Raw genomic sequence first — 5540 nt, forward strand, 5'->3', positions numbered from 1 at the left:
TGCACTCTCTGACCTAATTTTTGTGCCTATATATTGCCATATATCCCCAAACAAACAGAGGCATCCACGAAAACACTTTTCCACCACCGCAACCTTTTGTACCCGTGAGATCCCATCTAGGGTCCTTTTCCGGCACCCTGTCAGAGGGGGATTCGATCATGGAGGGCTTCTACATCAACTCTATTTCCCTTCCGATGAAGCGTGAGTAGTTTACCACAGACCTACGGGTCCATAGCTAGTAGCTAGATGGATTCTTCTCTCTCTTTGATTCTCAATACCATGTTCTCCTCGATGTTCTTGGAGATCTATTCGATGTAATTCTTTTATACATGATTTGATATCTTTGTAATTCTATTTAAACTATCGGTATGGTTTTGCCAACTAGACTGGTTTTTCTTGCAATGGGAGAAGTGCTTAGCTTTGGGTTCAATCTTGTGGCGTCCTTTCCCAGTGTCAGTAGGGGCAACAAGGCACGTATTGTATTGTTGCCATCGAGGAAAAGATGGGGTTTTCATCATATTGCTTGAGTTAATTCCTCTACATCATGTCATCTTACTTAATGCATTACTCCGTTTTTTATGAACTTAATACTCTAGATGCATGCTGGATAGCGGTCAATTTGTGGAGTAATAGTAGTAGATGCAGAATCGTTTTGGTCTACTTGACACGGACGTGATGCCTATATTCATGATCATTGCATTAGATATCGTCATAAGTTTGCACTTTTCTATCAATTGCTTGGCTGTAATTTGTTCACCCATCGTATTATTTTCTATCTTGAGAGAAGCCTCTAGTGAAACCTATGCCCCCCGGGTCTATTTTCCATCAAACAAGTTTCCGATCTACTATTTTGCAATCTTTTACTTTCCGATCTATAAACCAAAAATACCAAAAATATTTACTTTACTGTTTATCTATCTCTATCAGATCTCACTTTTGCAAGTAACCGCAAAGCGATTGACAACCCCTTTATCGCGTTGGGTGCAAGTTGTTTGATTGTTTGTGCAGGTATTCAGTAACTTGTGCATTGTCTCCTACTGGATTGATACCTTGGTTCTCAAACTGAGGGAAATACTTATCTCTACTTTGCTGCATCACCCTTTCCTCTTCAAGGGAATAACCAACGCAAGCTCAAGAAGTAGATGTGCACTAGATTATCTTTATGAGGTTTTGCTTGAAATTCGTGAATCTGAAAATTGTGATGAAGTGTTGAAAGAAGAAATTTATGAAGTGATTCACGATTGCTCCTTGAATGAAAAGAATGATTGCAACGATATTATTATAAATTCTATTAATGTTAATTGTGTTAATGATATGCAAATCCCTAAGCCTGGGGATGCTAGTTTGTCTATGTCCACTACTTGTTGTAATGGTCATGATTGGGGTGATTCTTATAATCTTGAAAAATTATTTAAGCCCCATGATGTATATGAGATTGATAATAATTTTTGCAATAATACTGAAAGTGGGTTTGAAAGAGTGTCAACTTTATATCCCGCATATTTGGATAATGTTCAATGTTATGAAGTTTTTGATAAAAGTGGGTTTGGGGAGGTCATGACTTTATTTTATGATAATCCCACTATTTCGGGAGAGTGTCAACTTTGCATGCATGTGGATCATGAAGAGAAAATTTTATGTGATAGCTATGTTGTTGAATTTGATTATGGTCCTACATGTAATTATTATGAGAGAGGAAAATATGGTTGTAGAAATTTTCATGTCACAAAATTACCTCTCGTTACGTTGAGATTGCTATTGTTTCTTTCTTCTTCCATGCATATGCTAGTTTTTGCTTGCCTTAATAATTTGTTTGCTTATAAAATGCCTACGCATAGGTAGTATGTTAGACTTATATGTGTTTGTCGCGTGTTTTATGATGCTCACTTTGCGCTTAATTCTTGTCTTTCATGTGAGCATCATTGAAATCCTAATGCCTAGCTAAAGGGCTTTAAAGAAAAGTGCTTGTTGGGAGATAACCCAATATATTTCCTTTTTGTTTTGCAATAAATAATTCATCTAGCCTCTGGTTAGATGTTGTTTTGTGTTTTAATTAGTGTTTGTGCCAAGTAAGACCTTTAGGATTGCTTACGGTGATAGTTGATATGATCTTGCTGAAAAATAGAAACTTTTGCGCTCAGGAAAACAATTCTCATTTTTAACAGAAGTGTGATAAAATACTGATTCTTTTTGAAAAAGATTAATAAACAAATTTACCAGGTTGTCCTAATGTTCAATAATTTTTGGAGTTACATAAGTATTTGAGAGTTACAGATTACTACAGACTGTTCTGTTTTTGACAGATTCTATTTTCTTTGTGTTGTTTGCTCATTTTGATGAATATATGGCTAGTATCAGGGGGGGTGTATGATCCATGGAAAAGTTGGAATACAGTATATATTACACCAATATAAATAAAGAATGAGTTCACGACAGTACCAAAAGTGGTGATTTATTTTCTTATACAAACAGACCTTATGAGATTTTCTGTTGAGTTTTGTGTTGTGAAGTTTTCAAGTTTTGGGTAAGGATTTGATGGACTATGGAATATGGAGTGGCAAGAGCATAAGCTTGGGGATGCCCAAGGCACCCCAAGGTAATATTCAAGGGCAACCAAGAGCCTAAGCTTGGGGATGCCCCAGAAGGCATCCCCTCTTTCGTCTTCGTCTATCGGTAACTTTACTTGAGGCTATATTTTTATTCACCACATGATATGTGTTTTGCTTGGAGCGCCTTGTATGATATGAGTCTTTGCTTTTTAGTTTGCCACAATCATCCTTGTTGTACACACCTTTTGAGAGGGACACGCATGAATCGTGATTTATTAAAATACTCTATGTGCTTCACTTATATCTTTTGAGCTAGGCAATTTTTGCTCTAGTGCTTCACTTGTATCTTTTTAGAGCACGGTGGTGGCTTTATTTTATAGAAATTGTTCAACTCTCATGCTTCACTTATATTATTTTGAGAGTCTATAAAAGCATGGTAATTTGCTTTGGTTATAAATTTAGTCCTAATATGATAGGCATCCAAGAGCGATATAATAAAAAACTTTCATATAAAGTGCATTGAATACTATGAGAAGTTTGATTCCTTATGATTGTTTTGAGATATAAAGATGGTGATATTAGAGTCATGCTAGTGAGTAATTGTGAATTTGAGAAATACTTGTGTTAATGTTTGTGAGTCCCGTAGCATGCACGTATGATGAACCATCATGTAACGAAGTTGGAGCATGAGATTTTTTTTATTTTCTTCCTTATGAGTGGTGGTGGGGGAGGAGTGATGGTCTTTTCCTACCAATTTAGCCCCTAGGAGCATGCTCGTAGTACTTTGTTTTGATGACTAATAGATTTTTGCAATAAGTATGTGAGTTCTTTATGACTAATGTTGAGTCCATGGATTATATGCACTCTCACCCTTCCACCATTGCTAGCCTCTCTAGTACCGCACAACTTTCGCCGGTACCATACACCCGCCATATACCTTCCTCAAAACAGCCACCATACCTACCTATTATGGCATTTCCATAGCCATTCTGAGATATATTGCCATGCAACTTTCCACCGTTCCATTTATTATGACATGTTCCATCATTGTCATATTGCTTTGCATGATCATGTAGTTGACATTGTATTTGTAGCGACCCGTTCCCAATGGACTATAGTCTCTGTGCTTAAGTGTCATCCCTAGATCGGTATTGCTGACACACACAGTACTCAAGGATTTACAACAGATTTCAATCACACACTTATTACATCGAGTGTCTCAAAAAGAGTACATATAACAATAATACGGCTGAAGGCCATCTAAATAACTCGCGGAAGCATCGAAGATAAATGAGTCCATCCAACTCCACGACAAAACTGAGTGCACGACAATGACCTATAGCACCTTACTCTTTGTTTGAAAATTCTGCAACATGATACATTGCAGCCGTGTAGGTCAGCACATGGAATATGCTGGCAAGATCACACTATAGAGAATAATGATGCAAGAATAACTATCACTACATGCATATTTGGCTGGTGGAGGCTCTAAGTTTAATATTTGCATAAAGCTAATTTTCTCCTACAACAAAGGAATAGATTTTATTTAACTGCCAAGTTTATGTCATTATTGAGAAGGTTCCTCCAACTCAATCCCAAAATAATATTAATAACCCGACAAATTCATTAAGTAAAGTGATGAGATCAATCAATAACTCAAATATCAGATACTCAAGATGTCCACAACCGGGGACACGGCTAACCATGATTAGTTTATACACTCTGCAGAGGTTTGCGCACTTTTCCCACAAGAGTCGACCACATCCATGATCGGAAGATCGAGACATAGTCTTTCTGAAGCATTAACTCTTTACTCTGGGTAGACAGTACCATCATACTTTCCCCGACATCTGCTAGCCTACCACTGAAAGAGGTCACACAACTTACTCAACTATGGCAGAGCCCATAATGGCTTGTGGCTGCACACGAAAGTTTCTGAGCATGAATAATATTATGATCCCTTTGAGCCTGGGTGGCATTGCATAAGATGATCACATGGGTACTCCGGGATATCCTAGGACAACACTGGACTGCTCCAGGTGCCCGCAACCAATCCACCTAGATGTGTATTAAAGTATCCACCTTAAGTTTTCCTTAGTTATAAACTCTCACAACTTGCATGATTCTCACATACCAATCCCGTCTACGAGCATGGTTAAGCAATATGTCACAAACATATAATCACGTGTTAAAAGACAATAGGTTCCTACCTCATCAACTACATAACCATAACCACATGTTCACAAACCTACTCATGCAATGTTTGAGGGTTGAAACTAATGCATAAAAACTGGGTAATAAAGGGATATGATCAAAGTGTAACTTGCCTTGCTGACGATCGGAAAACCCTAGAGATTCGTAGTAGAAAGCTTCGCACTCCGGGTACTCTATCGTAAACAAACAATAGCATACACAAGCACTCCAGCATAAGATGCAAACGTAAAACCCAATAAAAAGATCTGAACAGAAAGTACATGTGAAGAGCTTCGATTTGCAAAAAGAATCAATCAAATCAGAGGTACGAAACTCAAACTACGATCAAAAGAAGTTCAAATTCAATCTGTTTGAAACCAAATTTTAAACTTTCAAAAACATGTTTAAGTAGGTTATCTGAATAGAGGATATCATAACGAATAATTTGGCGTTGGTTTCGTTGGATTTGCATAAACGAGCAAAAAGTAGTGATCGTTTGAAGGTCGGGGACTAATCTGCGATGGAAATTAATTACGGATAGGTCCCTAGCCGAAAATAATCAGAAAAAAGAAAAATCTTTTGGACGAACGTCCGCTAACAGAGACTAACGAGCGAAAGTGTTCGTTGACAGATCTAAACGAACGAACGTTCGCTAATTAAACTAACCTAAATAATAAACCGGCTAAAAAGAAAAACCGAAAAAAAACCGGGTCGGCGGTTCGGTTTATACCGGTTCGGCGGAGAAAACCGATGGTGGCGGCAGCGAACTCCGGTGAGGGCGAGGTGGTGCGGCAGTGG

The sequence above is a fragment of the Triticum dicoccoides genome, chromosome 3A, assembly GCF_002162155.2.
Source record: "Triticum dicoccoides isolate Atlit2015 ecotype Zavitan chromosome 3A, WEW_v2.0, whole genome shotgun sequence".
NCBI classification, from domain to species: domain Eukaryota; kingdom Viridiplantae; phylum Streptophyta; class Magnoliopsida; order Poales; family Poaceae; genus Triticum; species Triticum dicoccoides.